The sequence below is a fragment of the Hypanus sabinus genome, chromosome 8 (assembly GCF_030144855.1).
Source record: "Hypanus sabinus isolate sHypSab1 chromosome 8, sHypSab1.hap1, whole genome shotgun sequence".
Lineage (NCBI taxonomy): Eukaryota > Metazoa > Chordata > Chondrichthyes > Myliobatiformes > Dasyatidae > Hypanus > Hypanus sabinus.
Genome location: NC_082713.1, coordinates 170,478,422 through 170,499,991, shown reverse-complemented (window position 1 = coordinate 170,499,991; position 21,570 = coordinate 170,478,422). Strand labels below are relative to the sequence as shown.

The following is a 21,570-nucleotide window of genomic DNA, read 5'->3' as shown; positions in this document are numbered from 1 at the left end:
GCACACACCCGCACACACCGGCACACAACCGCACACACCGGCACACACCCGCACACCCCGGCACACACTGGTGCACACCCGCACACACCGGCACACACTGGTGCACACCGGCACACACCGGCACACACTGGTGCACACCGGCACACACTGGTGCACACCGGCACACACCGGCACACACTGGTGCACACCGGCACACACTGGTGCACACCGGCACACACCGGCACACACTGGTGCACACCGGCACACACTGGTGCACACCGGCACACACCGGCACACACTGGTGCACACCGGCACACACCGGCACACACCGGCACACACTGGTGCACACCGGCACACACACGCACACACCGGCACACACTGGCACACACCAGCACACACTGGTGCACACCGGCACACACCGGCACACACTGGTGCACACCAGCACACACCGGCACACACTGGTGCACACCCGCACACACCGGCACACACTGGTGCACACCGGCACACACCGGCACACACCGGCACACACCGGCACACACTGGTGCACACCGGCACACACCGGCACACACTGGTGCACACCGGCACACACCGGCACACACCGGCACACACTGGTGCACACCCGCACACACCGGCACACACTGGTGCACACCGGCACACACTGGTGCACACCGGCACACACCAGCACACACCGGCACACACTGGTGCACACCGGCACACACCGGCACACACTGGTGCACACCGGCACACACCGGCACACACACGCACACACCGGCACACACTGGCACACACTGGTGCACACCGGCACACACCAGCACACACTGGTGCACACCGGCACACACCAGCACACACTGGTGCACACCGGCACACACCGGCACACACTGGTGCACACCGGCACACACTGGTGCACACCGGCACACACACGCACACACCGGCGCACACCAGCACACACTGGTGCACACCGGCACACACCGGCACACACCGGCACACACCCGCACACACTGGTGCACACCGGCGCACACCAGCACACACCGGCACACACTGGCGCACACCGGCACACACTGGTGCACACCGGCACACACCGGCACACACTGGTGCACACCGGCACACACCGGCACACACTGGTGCACACCGGCACACACCGGCACACACTGGTGCACACCGGCACACACCGGCACACACTGGTGCACACCCGCACACACCGGCACACACCCGCACACCCGCACACACTGGTGCACACCCGCACACACCTTCGAGGGATCAATGACCATGAGCGGCTCAGATGGAGTCTTTTCTCCTAAAGTTGTCATAACGGGGGTGTGGTGGAAATGAGCTCCCAACCACATGCGTCTCAAATAGCCTGACAACTAAGCCTGGCGGAACAGGAGAAGGGACAAATGGGGCTCGTCAGCCATGGTTGGCAGCTCATCTAAGAGCAGGAAAACCCTGAGCTCAAGCCTCTGCTGACTAGCGGCTTACCCACTCATGGGGAAGGCTTCGGGAGTAAATCCCAAGGAAAAGACGACCTGTGGATGTGCTTGGGGCTGCCAGCAAGTGTCACCGTGCTTCCAGCGTCAACATAGCACGTCAACGACTTACTGACCCAAAATGTATGTCTGTGCACTTCAGGAGGGAGGCCTGGAAGATCCTTGTAGACAGCAGTGGGAATTGAACCCGGGTCGCTGGGACTGTAAAGCACTGTGTCATTGTGCCATCCCTTCTACAGAAGGGCAGCAGTGGGAATTGAACCCGGGTCGCTGGGACTGTAAAGCACTGCGTCATTGTGCCATCCCTCTGCAGAAGGGCAGCAGTGGGAATTGAACCCGGGTCGCTGGGACTGTAAAGCACTGTGTCATTGTGCCATCCCTCTACAGAAGGGCAGCAGTGGGAATTGAACCCGGGTCGCTGGGACTGTAAAGCACTGCGTCATTGTGCCATCCCTCTGCAGAAGGGCAGCAGTGGGAATTGAACCCGGGTCGCTGGGACTGTAAAGCACTGTGTCATTGTGCCATCCCTTCTACAGAAGGGCAGCAGTGGGAATTGAACCCGGGTCGCTGGGACTGTAAAGCACTGCGTCATTGTGCCATCCCTCTACAGAAGGGCAGCAGTGGGATACAGGATAATAATTTAAAAATATAATAAAGATTTTAATAATAAATAGATAGATTGCTAAAGAGAGATAGATAGATAAATCTTCTTCATGTGCCTTACGCGTTCCACGCTTGGGCGATCATGGCTCTCCACATCGAACGATCCCTCACAGCGTCAATGATAACTTGCACATTTAGATTTGTTAGTTCTTTCACTGTGTCCATATATTTAAATACTGTAAATAAATAAAACATGTTAGGAAAAGTTTCTTCCCCACTACCATCAGATTACTGGAGATACGGTGAACTCGTGAATAGTACCTCGGTTTGATTGTTTTCTTTTTGCACTATTACTTAATTTAATTTTTATATATGCTGTATATAGTGGAATGCGGTTAATTGGGATACATTGGGACCAGTACTCTTTGGCCCAATTAGCTGAAGTTTCACGACAATAGTTATGAAACCACTACAAAACTACCATTTAACTGAGTAACAAATTATGTACTTGAATGAAATAGAGAACAACTGGAATGATACAAATGCTATAACAGTACTATAAAACAGTGTATTCATTCCTATAATTTATCGATGGAGGAATTCATCCTGTGTATGGGGTGTCCAGGGAGGGGTAGCACCACTGGTGAAGGGGCTTTTCCCGTCCATTCTGGGGCAACTCACCCACCTTGGGTCCCCACTGGACACTCAGTTCTCACCTGTGGCTCTAAGTAGCTGTTTGCACGTGACAGCGATCACACCCCAGAACACCGCTTTGAGCAGGTGGGTTAAACCAGGTGAAGATAGCCATGGGCCCCATACCCCACTGAGACAGGGATATGACTGTCCTAGCATGCAGAGGTATATGCAAGAATTTAAGGTGGAGGGTTATATGGGAGGCAGGGTTTAAGGATCAGCACAATGTTGTGGGCCGAATGGACTGTACTGTGCTGTATTGTTCTATGTTCTATGTTCAAAGTCAGCAATAGCAGACTGGATAAATGAGATCACCAGCAAAATCTAACGTCCAGAAAAGCAGTTCAAGGTTAACAAAGGTCACGACGAGGCACAGAAGAAGTTATGGTCGCCCGCTGCAGCCAAGGATAACTCCAGTTTGTGATACACAGACTCCCGATGTTAAGCAAACAGACCTGCTCCACTGTAATGGCTTTTCCACTCTGAAAATCCCCCCTCATAGTCATTGTTGGATCTGACAGACAACCAACACACTGCCATACTTTTTAATTGACTGTGACTGAGCAGAATTAGTGCAGATGCTGGAAATCCGAGTAACACACACAAAATGCTGGAGGAACACGACAGGCCTGGCAGCGTCTATGGCAAAGAGCAGAGACGATGTTTCAGGCCGAGACCCTTCAGCAGGATGCAAAATTAGCGCAGACACCTTGTGCAGATAATGGAATGGCCTTCATACAATGCTTTCAACGATTGCATCCTTCAAATCTTTATGTTCATTATAACATTCAAGATGATTATCAATACCTTCAAATTCCTCATAGTTACTAATGTGTTGAAGTAGTGAAGTCATTTAATTTTCACTCCTGGCCATTTCTGGCATCTCCAAGCCTGAGAGCTTGAACCCACAGTGAGCAAGTTGTCTCACTGCTTATTTCCCACCAACCATCCGTGACAAAAATCACTGCTTTTTAAACACAAACACACACAACTGACGCTATTTAAAAACTCACACACAACAAGCTGGAGGAACTCAGCAGGTCGGGCAGCATACGTGGAAACGAACAGTCAATGTTTCGGGCCAAGACAAAGGGTCTCCGCCCGAAACGTTGACTGTTCGTTTCCACGGATACTGCCCGACCTGCTGAGTTCCTCCAGTGTGTTGCTTTGACCCCAGCATCTGCAGACTATTTTGTGTTTGGTATTTAAAAACTGTTTGCTCTGAGCATCATGTAGTCCCTTATGACCACACGTTCATGCAACTGACACTAGTTAGAAACTGTTTGTGAACAGTCAGCTGTCCCAATTAAGCAGCATAGTGTGCCAAATAAATGGGGGGATTCCCAGCTATTTTCTCAATTTAGGAGATTGAGAGGGAATCTGATTGCAACATATAAGATTTTTAAGGGATTGGACAAGATAGAGGCAGGAAATATGTTCCAGATACTGGGAGAGTCCAGTACCAGAGGGCATGGTTTGAGAATAAGGGGTAGGTCATTTAGGACAGAGTTAAGGAAAAACTTCTTCTCCCAGAGAGTTGTGGGGGTCTGGAATGCACTGCCTCAGAAGGCAGTGGTCGCCAATTCTCTGGATGCTTTCAAGAAGGAGCTAGATAGGTATCTAATGGATAGGGGAATCAAGGGATATGGGGACAAGGCAGGAACCGGGTATTGATAGGAGATGATCAGCCATGATCTCAAAATGGCAGTGCAGGCTCGAAGGGCTGAATGGTCTACTTCTGCACCTATTGTCTATTGGCTAATTAATTTTCATTCCTTATGAGTTGTCCCAAATGAACTGCTGGCCCACCCAATTAACCGGAATGCACGTATATCTTTCTTATTGCAATCTATAGTTTCTTAATGATGTATTGAATTGTACAGCTGTTGCGAAAGAACAAAGTTCATGGCATATGTCAGACCTGATTCTCATTCTGATCGTGATAGATAGAGGTGGAAAGGAACCGGCAGTCAGGGGGGAGGGGTGGAAAGGAACCGGAAACAAGGGGGAGAGAGGGAAGGAAAGGAACTGGGGTTCGGGGGAGGAAAGGAACCTGGGATCGGGGGGGGGGCGGGTGGAGACCGGCGGTGAAAAGGAACCGGGGGCCAGGGGAAGAGAGAGGGGAGGAAAGGAATTGGGGGTCAGGGGAGAGAGAAGGGATGAAAGGAACCGGGGGTTGGAGAGGGAAGAGGGGAGGAAAGGAACTGGGGGGTCAGGGGAGATAGAGGGGAGGAAAGGAACTGGGGGTCGGGGAGGGAGAGCGGAGGAAAGGAACCAGGGGTCAGGGGAGAGAAAGGGGATGAAAGGAACCGGGGGTCAGGAGAGAGAGAGGGGAGGAAAGGAACTGGGGGTCGGGGAGGGGGAGCGGAGGAAAGGAACCAGGGGTCAGGGGAGAGAAAGGGGATGAAAGGAACCGGGGGTCAGGAGAGAGAAAGGGGATGAAAGGAACCGGGGGTCAGGGGAGAGAAAGGGGATGAAAGGAACCGGGGGTCAGGAGAGAGAGAGGGGAGGAAAGGAACTGTGGGTCGGGGAGGGGGAGCGGAGGAAAGGAACCAGGGGTCAGGAGAGAGAGAGAGGAGAAAAGAAACTGGGGGTCAGGTAAATAGATGGATAAATAAACAAATAGGTATACATAGAATCACAGATAGTCAGAGAGATATAGATAGATGGATAGACAGATAGATAGTTAAACAGACTGATAGATGGATAAACGATCAGTGTTAAGATAGGCAGAGCAGTGACAGATGGAATTTAATACTGATGAGTGAGAAACAGTGAACATTGGGAGAATGAAAGAGTAGGCGCGATGTGGTGCTAAAGGTCCTTGGTACTCAAGTCTTAGAAGCCCTGAAGGTGGCAGCACAGGTTGACAAGATGAAGAGGAGATTCAGCAGATGCTGGAAATCCAGAGTAACACATATTGTGGGTGCCACAGGAGCGTAATGGTTGGTGTGACACCATGATAGCAGGGCGTCAGAGTTCAATTCTGATGCTATCTGCAAGAAGTTTGTACGTTTTCCCCATGATCACGTAGGTTTCGTCCAAGTGGTCTGGTTTCCTCCCACATTCTAAAAACGTACAGGTCGTACATACTGTATTGGTACTAACTACCGATTGGTCATTGTAATTTGTCCTGGACTAAGGTTAAATCAGTAATGCAGTGGTCGGATCCGCACTCGAGGGATGTGAGTTACATTAAACACCTATCTGGCCTCCCAGCCTGGGTCATATTGAAGGTGACCGTCGGCCTCGCAGCGCCCCCTCTGCCCGGAGGTCCCTATCGAGCATCGCGACTCGCGGCGGCGAAATATTGAACTGCAATCCCCAGCAGGCGCTGCGCGCAGGCGCAAGTCGTTCCGCTCGGCGCGTTGGCTGCCGGGAAGTTCATGGCAACGGCGGTCAGATGAGGTGAGAGCGGCGGTGGAAAGGAACCGGGGGTCGGGGGGAGAGAGGGGAAAGGAACCGGGGATCAGGGGGAGAGAGGGGAAAGGAACCGGGGATCAGGGGGAGAGAGGGGAAAGGAACCGGGGGTCAAGGGAAGAGAGGGGAAAGGAACCGGGGATCAGGGGGAGAGAGGGGAAAGAACCGGGGATCAAGGGAAGAGAGGGGAAAGGAACCGGGGATCAGGGGGAGAGAGGGGAAAGGAACCGGGGATCAGGGGGAGAGAGGGGAAAGGAACCGGGGGTCAAGGGGGAGAGAGGGGAAAGGAACCGGGGATCAGGGGGAGAGAGGGGAAAGGAACCGGGGGTCGGGGGGAGAGAGGGGAAAGGAACCGGGGATCGGGGGGTGAGTGGGGAAAGGAACCGGGGGTCGGGGGGAGAGAGGGGAAAGGAACCGGGGGTCGGGGGGAGAGAGGGGAAAGGAACCGGGGGTCAGGGGGAGAGCGGCGGTGAAAAGGAACCGGGGGTCGGGGGGAGAGCGGCGGTGAAAAGGAACCGGGGGTCGGGGGGAGAGAGGGGAAAGGAACCGGGGGTCGGGGGGGGAGAGGGGAAAGGAACCGGGGGTCGGGGGGGAGAGAGGGGAAAGGAACCGGGGGTCGGGGGGGAGAGGCGGTGGAAAGGAACCGGGGATCAGGGGGAGAGAGGCGGTGGAAAGGAACTGGGGATCAGGGGGAGAGAGGGGAAAGGAACCGGACGTCAGGGGGGGAGAGAGGGGAAAGGAACCGGGGGTCGGGGGGGAGAGCGGCGGTGGAAAGGAACCGGGGATCAGGGGGAGAGAGGGGAAAGGAACCGGGGGTCAGGGGGTGAGAGGGGAAAGGAACCGGGAGTCGGGGGGGAGAGAGGCGGTGGAAAGGAACCGGGGATCAGGGGGAGAGAGGGGAAAGGAACCGGGGTTCAGGGGGTGAGAGAGGGGAAAGGAACCGGAGGTCGGGGGGAGAGAGGGGAAAGGAACCGGGGATCGGGGGGGGGAGAGAGGGGAAAGGAACCGGGGATCGGGGGGGGGGAGAGAGGGGAAAGGAACCGGGAGGAGAGGGGAAGATGGGAACCAGGGGTGGGGGGGGAGAGAGAGGGGAGGAAAGGATAGGGAACAGTTGGATGTCGTATACTTGGATTTCCAGAAGGCATTCGATAAGGTGCCGCACAAGAGACTTATAAATAAGATATGGATGCATAGAGTCGGAGGAAGTGTATTGACATGGATAGTGGATTGGTTAACCAATAGAAGGCAGAGAGTTGGTATAAATGGGTGTTTCTCCGGTTGGCAGTCAGTGGTGAGTGGGGTGCTGCAGGGTCGGTGCTGGGCTAGCAGCTGTTTACTGTTTACATTGGAAGAGACGACTGAATGTAGTGTAGCAAAATTTGCTGATGTCACTAAACTGAGTAAAAAAGGAAATTTTACAGAGGATGTGGAGTGTCTGCAGAGGGATACAGATAGGTTAAGTGAGTGGGCCATGGTCTGGCAGATGGAATACAACATTGGTAAATGTGAGGTCATCCATTTTGGAAGGAATAAGAGAAGAGCAGATTATTATTTAAATGGTGAAAGATTGCAGCATGCTGTTGTGCAGAGGGACATAGGACTGCTTGTGCATGAATCGCAAAAAGTTGACTTGTAGGTACAAGTTATTAAGAAGGCAAACTGAACGTTGGCCTTCATTGCTAGAGGGATTGAATTCAAGAGCAGGGAGGTCATGCTGCAACTATACAGGGTACTGGTGGGGCTGCACCTGGAGTACTGCGTGCAGTTCTGATCTCCATACTTAAGGAAGGATATACTGGCCTTGGGGGCAGTGCAGAGAAGGTTCACCAGGTTGATTCCAGAGATGAAAGGGTTAACCTATTAGGAACGATTGAGTTGCCTGGGACTGTACTTTCTGGAATTCAGCAGAATGAGAGGGGATCTTTTAGAAACATACAAAATTTTGAAAGGGATAGATAAGATAGAAGTAGGAAAGTTGTTTCCATTGGTAGGTGAGACTAGAACTAGGGGTCATTGCCTCAAGATTCAGGGGAGAAGATTCAGGGCGGAGATGAGGAGAAACTGTTTTTCCAGAGAGTGGTGAATCTGTGGAATTCTCTGCCCAGGGAAGCAGTTGAGGCTTCTTCACTAGATATATTTAAGATACAGTTAGATAGATTTTTACATAGAGAAAAGGCAGGTGGATGGAGCTGAGTTTACGGACAGATCAGCCGATGGGCCGGATGGCCTACTCCTGCTCCTATTTCTTATGTTTGAATCAGTGGTGAGTGGAGGAAAGGAACTGGGGGGGTTGTGGGGGGGGGGAGAGAGAAGGGAGGAATGGAAGTGGGGTTGTGTGAGGGAGGGGAGGAAAGGAACTGGGAGTTGGGGGTGAGGGAGGAGGAATGGAACCGGGGCGCTGGGGGAGGGAGGGGAAGCAAAGGGACCAGAGTTGAGGGGAGAAAGTAGAGGAAAGGAGCTGGGGGTCGAGGGGAGAGAGTAGAGGAAAGGAACTGGGGATCGAGGGGAGAGAGTAGAGGAAAGGAACTGGGGGTCGAGGGGAGTGGAGCAAGGAGAGATCGGAGACAGAAGAGAGAATAGGGAGGCGAGCACGGGGAGAAGGGACTGGATGGGAGAGGAGATGCTGAAAGTTTGTCACACAAAGCACTGTTCCCTCTAAGACGTGCAGGTGCGCAGCCGCACTATAACTGAATTGCTCCTGCGCACATAGCCTTTGTTGTCGCACAGCTGAAATTGTCTTATAATATGTTAATTTAAACTGCTACGCTGTTTTTTAAAAGTTTATTGACATACCTCAGAGTGTAGGCCCTTCCAGCCCCTCGAGCCTTGCCGCCCAGTTTAACCCGAGCCTAATCATGGAACAATTTCCAGTGACCAATTAACCTACCAACTAGTACACCTTTGGACTGTGGGAGGAAACCCACGCAGTCACAGGGAGAATGTACAAATTCCTTACCGGCAGCAGTAGGAGTTGAACCGCGGTTGCTAGTACTGTGCTACCATGCCAGGCTACGTAAGAATTTTGTGCTCAGAGCAGTGGTTGGTCTGTGCATCTGTAAGAAAATGTTAGAGGGAATATTGACGCAAAGCACCCGTGTGGGGACAGGTTCATGTCGAACAATATTTCTTGGGGGTAGTGGGAGGGTTGTTGCTCTCCATGGTAGTGAGAGAGGGATTGGTGCAAGGTCCGGAGTCCCCATCCCTGACGACCCCCATCTTCCCTCCAACACCATTTTCCCCCCATTCTCTCCTCTTGGCATCTCACCACACCCCTTCCCCGTCCCTCCAGCACCTGCCCCCAACTAAACCAATTTTCCCCCAAAATCCCCTATCACTTTCAACTTCCTGTCTCCCCCACTGCATTTCCCTTACCAATCACCCCATCAAACTATTTCTCTGAAATGTCCTCCACTCTACTGACCTCAGAAACAGGTTTAATATCACTGGCATTTGTCATGTAATGTGTTGCTTTGCAGCAGCAGTACAGTGCAATACATAATTTTAAAAACTGTAATTTGCAACTATAATAACTAATATATCTAGAAAATTAAGTTAAATAAATAGTGCAAAAAGAGAACAAAAAATTGGTGGGTTCATTGTCCGTTCAGAAATCTAATGGAGGGGAAGAAGCTGTTCCTGAAATGTTGAGTGTGTGTCTTCAGGCTCTTGTCCCTCTTTGATGGCAGCAATGAGAAGAGGGCATGCCCTGGGTGACGGGGGTCCGGAATGACAGCTGCCGCCTTTCAGAGACGTCGCCTTTTGAAGCTGTCTTCAATGGTGTGCATGTTAGTGGCCATGATGGGAGCTGGCTGGTATGCAACTTTTCGATCCTGTGCAGTGGCCCCCTCCATACTAGATGTGGTGATCTGGCAACCAGTTAGAATGCTCTCCATGGTACATCTGCAGAAATTTGCAAGTGTCTTTGGTGACCATGCTCCTCCAAGTCCTAAAGAAATACAGCCGCTGTCATGCCTTCTTTGCATTGATATGTTGACACCCAGGAACTTGAAACTGCTCACCCTTTCCACTGCTGATCCCTCGATGAGACTGGTGTGTGTTCCTAGACTTCCTTTGAAGTCTACAATCAGTTCTTTGGTCTTACTGACTTTGAGTGTAAAGGTTTTGCTGTGACACCACTCAACCAGCTGATCTATCTCGCTCCTTTATGCCACCACCTCAGCAAACCTCCTTTCTTTGACATTGCCCAACCCTTTACCCCTCTCAACTCTTTCCCATTCCTGGCTCTTTTTGGCATCTCCAAGCCTGAATTCTTGAAACCACAATGAGCAAAACAGTTCTGCATTGTCTTACTGCTTATTTCTCGCCAGCTATTTGTGACAAGAATCACTGTATTTTGAACACAACATAGGCAACTGACACTAGTTAGAACCTGTTTGGCGACAGCCTGCTGTCACAATTCAGTGGCATAGTGCCCCAAATAAACAAAGGAGATTGCATCTATTTTCTCAATTACCTTTGTTCTTTAAGAGTTTCCCCAAATAAGTGGCTTCCTGATTAACTGGAATCCACTGTATTCTGCATTAATTACTCCTAACATGTGGTATGATCTTCATCTAAGTCACAATTATAGACAAGTACAATTTGCCTGAACTAATAGTACACAAACAATTGTACTTCTCATCAATATTACATCACAGTCTGGGTTCAAAGAAGTATGTGAACTTTTGGAGTAATACCTTCTACAAAAGCTATTTGGAGTCAGGTGTTCCAGTCAATGAGATGAGATTGGATGTGTGGGTTGTAGAGGTACCCTGCCCTATTTAAAAAACACACACAGAAGTTAGGTTACTGGCAGAGCCTGCTGTTCTCAAGAAAGATCTGTTTATGTGTGCCATGCCTCAATCAAAACTACTTTTAGAGGACCTTAGAAGGATTCCAGAGATACATGAAGCTGGAAAAGACTGCAAAAACATTTCTAATGACCTGAGTCTTCATCAGTCCACATAAGAGAAATTGTCTACAAATGGAGGAAATTCAGTACTGTTGCTACTGTCCCTAGGAGTTGACATCCTGCAAAGATCATACCAAGAGCAAAACGTGCAATGCTGAAGGAGGTGAATAAAAACACAAGGGTAACAGCGAAAGACCTGCAGAAATCTCTAGAACTTACTCAAGTCTCTGTTCATGTGTCCACTATCAGTAAAACACTAGACAGGAAACCACTGCTCTCCAAAAAAAGTGTTGCTCATCTCAAGTTTGGCAAAAGACCAGCTGAATATTCTCAACACTTCTGGGACAATGTTCCATGGACAGATGAGACAGAAGTTGAACTTTTTGGCAGAAATGCACACCGCTATGTTTGGAGGAAAAAGGGTGCCAACACCAAATCCTCATCCCATCTGTGAAGAGTGGTGGAAGGAGCATCATGACTTGGGGCTGCTTTGTTGTCTCAGGGCCTGGACAGCTTGCAATCATTGAGGGAACAATGAATTCAAAATTGTGTCAAGAAATTTTACAGGACAATGTCAGGGTAGTGGTCCATCATCTGAAGCTTAGAAGAAGTTGGATTACAATGATCTGAAGCACAAGAATAAATCAACAGCAGAATGGTTTAAAAAGAAGAAAATTCGTTTTATGGAATGGCCAGCTCGGAGTTCCAGACTTTATTCCAATTGAGATGCTGTGGCATGACCTGAAGAGGGCTGTTCATGCAAGGTATCCCAGATATATTTATCAACTGAAGCAGTCTTGTATGGAGGAATGGTCTAAAAATTCCTTCTCATTGTTGGTAAGCCTGATCAGCAGTTACAGGATAAGTCTGGTGCTAAAGGAGTTATTAAATACAAGGGTTTGCATACTTTTTCCAGCCTGGACTATGAGAAAGGGAAGGAGGAGGGAATCCAGATGAAATGATGGGTAGGTGAGTACAGGTGAAAAGTCAGATTGGGAAACAGAAGAGGGGGTGGGATATTGAGTGTTTGAAAGGCCTCAATAGAGTGGATGTGGAGAGGATTTCCTACGGCATGAGAGTCTAGGTCCAGAGGATATGGTCTTAGAATAGAGGGGCATCCTTTTAGAATGGAGATGAGTAATTTCTTCAGCCAGAGATTGGTGAATCTGGAATATGTTACCACGAATGGTGGTGGAGCCAAGTCTTTTGAGTGTATTTAAGCCAAAGGTTGTTAGATTCTTGGTTAGAGCATGAAGGGATATGGGGTAAAGACAGGAGACCGAGTCTGAGAGGGAAAATGGATCAGCCATGATGGAGCAGACTCGATGGGCCAAATGGACTCTGTTCCTATATATTATAGTCTTATCATCTATGGTCTTTTTGACTCCACAAAACTGAACGGCTGAATGTGTGTACTCTGTTGGAGCCACCTTCTCCACAATTACATTGGTAAACTCCTTGTTCTACTTGTCATTGGTGTAACATTTAAAAATAGAAGAAGAGTGCATGGGTTTAAAATGAGCACAGAATTGCATCCGCATTGTTTATTATCCTGTGATAATTGCTACAGGAGATCACCTCCTGACTCATAAACATTTCTAGGGGCTGGGGTGAATCAGAGTCAGGTTTATTGTCACTGATATATGTCATGAAATTTGTTGTTTTGTGACAGCAGTACAGTCCAGTGCACATAAAGAAATTGCTATAAATTACAGTGCTCCCGATGGTACATCTGTAGAAATTTGATCGAATCATTGGTGACATACAGAATCTCCTCAAGCTCCCAATGAAATATAGCTGCTTGGATGCCTGCTTCAATATGTTGGGCCCAGGAGACATCTTCAGAGATTGTAAATTCCTTCTTTGCACTAGTCCATGTACTTCACTACTCAATCTTCTTCATAAAGTTTTTGGTTGTCTGGTCTGAGAGGGCTTTGGAGGCTTTTCATCAAATCTGACCATGAGACACGGGAGCAGAATTAGGCATTCGGCCATCTAGTCTGGTGATTCCATCATGGCTGATTTATTATTCCTCTCAGCCCCATTCTCCTGCTTTTTGCCCATAACCTTTGACATCCTGATTAATTAAGAACCTGTCACCCTCTGCTTTAAATATACCCAGTGACCCTCTGGCGGAAGAAGTTCCTTCTCATCTCTGTTCTGAGGCTGTGCTCTCTGGTTCTAGATTCCTCCACCATAGGAAACATCCGCTCTACATCCATTCTATCTAGGCCTTTCAATATTCAATAGGTTTCAATGCGATTCCCTCCTCCCTCCCCCCATTCTCGTAAACTGGAGTGAGTATTGGTCCAGAGTCATCTAAAACTCGTATGTTAACCCTTCTATTCTCATGAACCTCCTCTGGACTCCTGCCAATGCCAGCACATCATTTCTTAATCAAAACTGCTAAAATTGGTGTGATTACCTACTAGTAAAACATTTTTAGACAATTTAGTATCTAAATGCTGTGTTTGGGTTTGATTGCAGCATTTAAGAGAAATTTGGATAAGTACGTGGATGGGAAATATATGGAGGACTATGGTCCAGGTGCTGGTCGATGAGACTGGCATAGACTAGATGGGCTGAAGTGCCTGTTTCTGTGCAGTAGTGCTCTGCCGCTGTTACGTACTGTGACGGTGGCATATTGTCTGAGTGAGAGAGCTAAAATCAAGTAATTGGGCACCAGAGTGAAATGTTACAATATTAAAATAGAAGGTTGTTTAATGTCACTACCAGTACACATGTGTAAAGGAGAACAAAATAATTCTTTTTCCGGATCTGATGTAGCACAAAAAATGTAATAAGATAAAAACACAATTAAATAATACAATAAATATAAGATGGCTTTTATGTCCATAAAGTGATACTAGGCACAAGAGTGTCAGTACGTAGGGTGACTGACTGGAAATGAAAAAGTAGTGGTGTTTGTGGGCTGAGTTAGTGAGTGGAGGTGTTGATCAGTCTTGCTGCTTGGGTGAAGTAACTTTTTCATTCTGGCGTGGATGCTACGTAGCCTGCTGCCTGTTGGGAATGGGACAAACAGTCTATGAGCAGGGTGGGTGTGACCATTCCTGGTGTTACTAGCACTTTTCTGTGTTTATATATTTGTCCTTAATGGCAGGGTGCTGGTGATGCAGGGCGCTGAGGGGATCTCACTGTAACCTATCAAATATTTAAAAGCCTAGGTGGAGTAGATGTGGAGAGGATGTTTTTATAGTGAGGGAGTCTAGGACCAAGGTTGTAGCCTCAGTTTAAAAGAACAGAGATGAGAAATTTCTCTAGCTGGAGGATGGTGAATCTGGAACTCATTGCTACAGATGGCTGTGGAGACCAAGTCATTGGGTATATTTAAAGCAGAGGTTGGTAGGTTTTTGATTAGTCAGGGTATCAAAAGTTATGGAAAGAGAAGTCAGGAGAATGGAGTTGAGAGGAAAAATAAATCGGCTATGATCATACAGCAGAACAGACTCAGTGGGCCAAATGGCCTAACTCTGCACCTATATCCTATGGTCTTCCGGTGTTCTGGTTTCCTCCCATTTTCCAAAGACATAAGGATTAATAGATTAATGGGTCACTTGTGTATATGGACGGCATGGAGTCGCTAAGCTGCTTACCGTGCTGTATCTCTAAACAAAAATAATAAGTGGTGGTGATGTATTTTGAGAGCAGTGGAAGGGAGGAGCAAATGATCTTAACTTTGCCCACTGTTCAACATTGGCATCCAGACAGTACCTTAAGGAATGAACATGTAATTAGTTCAAAACAATTGGCCATTAAATTTAACACTGGGGAAGTAACAGGTGGTAGCCTGGTGGTAGAGGTTGTAAATTTGAAAGATTCTGCCAAGAATTCTTGGCAAGATTCCTTATTGTGTATTGTACAGTCTATACATGTTCTTTAAGACACTTTGAATCTCATCTTCAAGCCATTTCCATGTGGAACAATTTGTGTTATTTTGTTAATATTTATACTTCCGTTTCCTTTACAAAATTCTGTTGCTGCAACAAAGAGATGATCATTTGATGCTGTCCACAATCTAAATCAAATGTTGGTTATATATTTGGTTATATTCAATAACCAGTTGATTCAAACCAGTTACACTAAACATAGGGATACAAGATCAACTACACTATGAGGAGATTGAGACGTGCAAGGCTTCTTGCCCCCATTCTAACAACTGTCTACAGGAGCACCATTGAGAGTGTCATGTCTAGCTGCATCATTGTTTGGTATAGAAGTTGCAAGGCATCGGATCCAAGACCTTACAGAGGACAGTAAACACTGCGGAGAGGATCATCAAGGTCTGCCTCCCACCTTTTTGTGACATTTACTGGGAATGTTGCAGATGAAGGGCCAAAGCATTGTCAAGGATCCCCAGAACCCGTTCCACAACATCTTTGACTCCTTATCATCAAGAAGGAGGTACAGGAACATCAATACTAGGACTGTCAGACTGGATAACAGCTTCTTACCTCGGGCTGTGAGACTCATGAATACCCTGCCACCACCGAGGTGTCTTCATGTGGACAGCAAGAGGAGAGCATGGCTTGGAAGGATACACGGATAAATGCTTCCTCCAGGCACTATGCCTGAAGTGTTACTGCCTGCCACTACACCTCCTTTCTCACCACTATCCAAGGCACTAAACTGTCCTTCCATGTCGGCCGTTTCTTGCCATGAGTCATTTATTGCATCTACATTAGTGAGATCCAGTTCCTCATTGAACACCACCTCTCTGCTCACTGAACCAGCCAGGATCTCCCATTTAAGTCCACTTCCCATTCCCACATTGAGGGAAGCTAAATGCAGGTAGGAGGAGTAACCCTTCATAATTTGCCTTGTTGGTATGAATATCAATTTCTTTAACCACTGGTAACTTTTCCCCAACCCTCTTGATTTGCCCATCACTCATACACTTCTTCACAAGTTTCCTTCCCCATCTCCCTCTTTCTATCCTACGGTCCATTGCCCTCTTTTATCAGATTCCTCCTCCTTCAGGCCTATGTCACTTCCACTTATTACCTCTCAGCTTCTCATTTCAAACCCATTCAACCCCCTTGCCCCTTGATCACTTGTCTATCACCCACTATTCCATTGTTTCTACCCCTTCCACCCACTTTGTCATTCCAACTAACTCTCCTCTGTACTTCCAGTCCCAATGAAGGATCTGTGCCCTAATTATTGATTGCCCATTCTCCTCCATATACGCTACATGACCTGCTGAGTTCCTCAAGCATTTTGTGTGTTTACTACGCTGTCCACATGCTGGATTTTGTTAGCTAGTGTCTGGTTGCCAACATTGGACGATGGGCAAGTTTAAGATGATTAAGCCGACTTCTCACTGCATGTGCCATTGATCAAGACTGAGTAGTAACACAAGTTCAAAAGCAGAAGACGACTAATCAGTCCTTTGAGTCTGCTGCACCATCCAAGAAGTTAGCACAATTGCTTGATGATGCATGCAATCACTGATTTGGGATTCAATTCCCATCGCCATCTGTAAGGTATTTGTTCGTTCTCTCCATGACTGTGGGTTTCTTCCGGGTGCTCTGGTTTCCATCCATATTGCAAAAACGTATAGGTTAGGGTTAGTGTGTTGTGGGTATGATATTTTGTCACCAGCTGCTCTCCCTCCTGACATTTGTCCTTGCAAGTAGAACAAGTGCTACACCTCCTCCCTCACTAACATTCAGGGCCCCAAACAGTCCTTCCAGGTGAGGCGACACTTCACCTGTGAGTCTGTTGTGCTCCTCCTGTGTGTTGGTCAAACCCAAAGTAGATTGAGAGGCAGCTTCACCGAGCATCTACGCTCTGTCAACCAGAAAAAGCAGAAACTCCCAGTGGCCACCCATTTTAATTCAGCTTCCCATTACCATTCCAACATGTCTGTCCATGGCCTCCTGTACTGTTGTGATGACACACACCAGCTTGGAGGAGCAACACCTTATATTCTGTCTGGATAGCCTCCAACCTGATGGCATGAACATAATTTCTTGAACTTCGGGTAATGTCCCCCCTCCCCCACACCATTCCCCACTCCCATTTCCCTCTCTCACCTTACCCGCCCATTACCTCCCTCTGGTGCTCCTCCTGGTTTTCTTTCTTCCATGCCCTTCTGTCCTTTCCTTTTACAATCCCCCTTCTCCAGCTCTGTATCTCTTTCATTAACTTACCAGCTCTTTACTTGCAGCCCCAGTTTTACTACCACCTTGTGTTTCTCCCCTCCCCCCATCTTCTCACTCTGACTCCTTTTCTTTCTTGAGTCCTGATGTAGGATCTTGGCCCGAGGCATCGACTGTCCTCTATGGATGCTGCCTGGCCTGCTGAGTTCCTCCAGCATTTTGTGTGTGTTGCTTGGATGTCTAGAATCTGCAGATTTTCTCTTATTTGTGATCTGCAGATTTTCTCGTGTTTACTTTTCTTTATCATTGGTAACTAGCTGTGGTTTAATCTTAGCCAACTTTCGGTCTAAATGAGACTCTGAACAATTGCTGACCTATCCTCTTCCGGCTGCTACTAAATAGTTTCAAAGCAACACACAAAATGGTGGAAGAACTTAGCAGGTCAGGCAGCATCTATGAAAATGAATAAATAGTCGACATTTTGGGCACCCCTTCTTCAGGACTGGAAAGCAAGGAGGTAAATGCCAGAATAAGAAGGTGAGGGGAGGGGAAGGACAAGCTGGAAGATGACTGATGACAATTAAAAGAAAATCTGCAGATGCTCAAAATCTGAGCGACACACAAAATGCTGAGGAACTCAGCAGGCCAGGAAGCATCTATGGAAAAAAGCACAGTCAGCGTTTTGGGTCAAGACCCTTCGGCAGGACTAGAGAAAAGAAAACTGAGGGGCAGATAGGTGAAGCCAGGTATGTGGGGGAGGGGTGAAAATGTTTAAGGGTTGGAGAGGAAGGAACCTGATAGAGTGGACCATGGGAGAATGAGGAGGAGGGGCACTGGGGAAGGTGATAGGTAGGTGAGGCCTGGCCTGCTGAGTTCCTCCAGCATTTTGTGTGTGTTGCATGGATTTCTAGCACCTGCAGATTTTTTCTTGTTTGAGAAGAGGTGGGTGTCCAGAGTGTGGAATTAAAGAAGTCTAGAATACTGCACTGTGGATACAAGGTTAATGCACAATGAGCAAGAGAAATGTTTGCACAAAAGCTTTGTGAAACTGTGAGTTTAGCGGTCTGTGTAGAATCAGTGCTAAGTTGGTTCAGTGTCTTTGGGCCTGAGCTGTTGTGTAAGCCAGCAAAGCACAAAACCCATCTGTCTCTAATCTCCTCGAGGGATATAAATCTACCAGCCTTCCCCTCTGTGAGCTGTGCATAGCTTAACAGAGCTGTAGCTAACTTAACAGCCTAGCTAGACCTTAATAGAATAGTACAGCACAGGCCTTTCAGACAACCGTTTAACGTACTCCAAATTCAATCTCACTCTTCCCTTCAACATAACCCTCCATTTTTTAATCATCCATGTGTCTAAGAGCATTGTTCCTAATGTATCTGCCTTTACCACCGCACCGGCTCTGTGTTTTTTACACCACTGTGTAAAAATAAAACTAACTCTGACATTACCCCCCCCCCCCCACCCCATAGTTTCCTCTAGTCAACTTAAAATTTGGGGCAGCACGGTAGCGTAGTGGTTAGCACAATGCTTTACAGTACAGGCGACCAGGGTTCACTTCCTGTAAGGAGTCTGAGGCTCCTTGTGACTGCGTAGGTTTCCTCTGGGTGCTCTGATTTTCTCCCACAGTCCAAAGACATGTTGGTTGGTAGCTTAATTGTTCATTGTAAATTGTCCTATGATTAGTCTAGGATTAAATTGGGGTTGCTGGGTAGCTTGAATGGTCTATTTCGTGCTATATCTCAATAAATATATTTTAAAAATGCCCCCTCATATACACCATAAATGTAGGCTTTGCACAGTCCCTCAAAGCTGAGTGCAGAATACCTTCTTTGGGGGGTATAGCCAGTCTTCATTAAAAAAAGAACTCTCTGGCTCTGAACCACTTGCTGCTGGTTTGAGATCTAATGTAAACAGAAAAGCGCAGCCCACTTAAATGGAACTCCGAGAGTGATTAATGTGACAATGCATATGGTTAAATACAAGAGGGTTCTGCAATTCCAATAGAATATTGTTGTCTTTGATTAAATGTTCCTCTGAAGCAGATGGAGGATTTCCTTTACATAGCAATCCGAGCAGTCAAAACACCTGCTTCCATGTCAATCCCTCACTGGGACTAGTGCAATGCTATTTTGTTCACTATTTTGCTGTCCTTGCACTATTTATACATGTATGTATGTGTGTGTGTATTGCATGCTATATATATTCTTACTGTCATTTCTGTTTTTATTTATTGCTGGAACACATTAGATTTGACAACATGCGCCCTTGATATTAAACCTGATCCTGATTCCTTCTGCCTGTATCGTGGTTACTCTGAAGACTCCTCCTTACCAGACGCTGTGGTCACAATTTAAACTTCAGGCCTTAAATCAGTCCAGTGCTTGGCCAGCACCCAATCCAAACCAAAATTCTTCACTGAGCAATTGATGCAGTTTCCACGGACCAACATAAATCACATTCAGGTACGGGCTGATATGACAAACAGCATCAAAATTCTTCACTGAGCAATTGATGCAGTTTCCACGGACTAACATAAATCACATTCAGGTACGGGCTGATATGACAAACAGCATCAAGTCACTATTTTGCTCACTTTCTATACTGCTTATTCATTATTTAATACGTATCTAGAAGAGGTTTTTTTTAAGTCCTCCTGCCACAAAACAACAAATTTCATGATATATAACAATGATAAAACCAGATTCTGTTTTACTTACCTTTGTGTGGAAAAACTTGCCCCTCAGGTCTCTTTAATGGACGGATTTGAAAACAAGAAATGGTCCATGAACGTTATCTCTTTAACTTTTACTTTTTTTTTATGTACTGCTGCTGCAAAACTGCAGTTTTCACAATGTATGTGAGTGTTGTTGGCAATAGTTTTGAAAATGGGTAGCTCAGGTGATTGGTGGTTAGATTGAGTTGTTCCCCAACCTTGGCAATTTACTTGCAAACATTTTGGTCACTATACGAGGAGACATGTCAGTGCTCTGTTAATTGTGTGTCCTTCAAATGCCTGGCTTATATTTACTTTTCAACCAGCTGATCGGTCATTATGGAAACTCAATTTTGATGTGGGGAGGAAATCGCATCGCTGATTGGTTGAGTGGCTAACTTTGTGCGTTGTCAGGAATTTTGCCCATATCGGCTCATAAGTAGGATCGAGGTCAATATGTTTGTTTATAGAATTGAGAGTTTACTTCTCATCTGGCCAATGTAGTTCTTGTTAAAGTCTCCACAAGTACACCACTTTGCTTTTGTCCATTGTCTTTACTGGCTCCTTGGTTCTTGAGACAAGTTTCCTAGAAGTTGCAGTTGGTTTGTGAGCGATTGTGATGCAGTTGGGTTTGAGCAGTTGAGTTGTCATTTCTGAGATATTCTGAGTGTAGTGCAAGTTTGTACATTGAGTAAGGTGCTGATGGAACACTTTGAATAAGTGCTTCTCTTCCATGACCCAAAGTTTGGTAGTACTACATTGTGTTTGTGCTCTCTGAAAAAAGGTGCAAATGCACTTTTCTAGTGGCAAACTGGGTGGTTGCTGTTATTGTTCAGTACCTGGTCTGTGTGCGTACTCTTCTGGTAGATGGTTGTCTCTAATGCACCATCTGTCCTTGCGACAAGTACATCCAGGAACATACTTGATGTGGAATCCAGGATCACTAAATCCAGTACATGAAGTCCTAGGACACTTTTTTAACTGGGACATTAAGGAGGCTCTGGTGCAGGCAATCACAAAGAAAGCATGATAAATTTTAGTGGTGTGGTTCTCTCCTGATAACTCTGTAAACAAACATATCGAAATAGATGCCATCTACAAACCCGTAAGAGCCTAAGAAACACGAACCAATAGAATTCAAACATCACCAATATATAGCCAATCAGGATCAAAGGAAGTGAACGGGGGCCTATATAAACATGAGTACTTCCAAAGAGAAATACAAACAGTTGCGCACTGAGGGTGTCACCTTGACCGGTGATGAAACATTTGCAAGCTAATTGCCAAGCTCGATGAACACCGCAACTTCAAAAGCCTCAGCCCGAGCTACCAATATTCACCACCATCCTGAATATGAGTTACTCCTCCAACCTGAGAGTGGCCTTATCATAGCAGTAGAGGAGCCCATCGACACATGGAATGGAGATGGGGAGTTAAATTGAAATGGGTGGCCACTGAAATATCCCACCTTTTGTGGCTGATGAGGCGAAGGTGTTCAACGAAGTGGTCACCCAGTCTATGTTGATTCTCAGTGATGTTTCTGGCATCTGCAGCATATTTTGTGTTTAATATCTTGACTGCTTGTGGTTCCGGAACTTATCAAATGTCTAGTTGCTCAACCATCATTTCTCAATCAGCTAA

The 21,570-nt window shown here is 47.2% G+C and overlaps 2 protein-coding genes across 5 annotated transcripts in view; one reads left to right on the top strand and one right to left on the bottom strand.

Moving 5' to 3' along the window:
* Positions 1–10,681, bottom strand: part of slc17a8 (solute carrier family 17 member 8) — a 107,618-nt gene extending 96,937 nt beyond the window's left edge. Inside the window, exons 1-2 of the mRNA XM_059978546.1 lie at positions 8,973–10,681; positions 2,188–2,302 (exon numbers count right to left, since the gene is read on the bottom strand). The gene's annotated coding sequence lies outside the window, so the exon portion shown is untranslated. The remainder of the gene's footprint in view (positions 1–2,187; positions 2,303–8,972) is intronic.
* Positions 6,089–21,570, top strand: part of fgfr1op2 (FGFR1 oncogene partner 2) — a 63,672-nt gene continuing 48,190 nt past the window's right edge. Inside the window, exons 1-2 of one of the 4 annotated variants that reach the window (XM_059978548.1) lie at positions 6,118–6,167; positions 19,464–19,678. The gene's annotated coding sequence lies outside the window, so the exon portion shown is untranslated. Of the gene's footprint in view, positions 6,168–7,366; positions 8,443–19,463; positions 19,764–21,570 lie in introns of those variants that run through there. The other 3 variants (XM_059978547.1, XM_059978550.1, XM_059978549.1) reach the window with 3 other exon arrangements.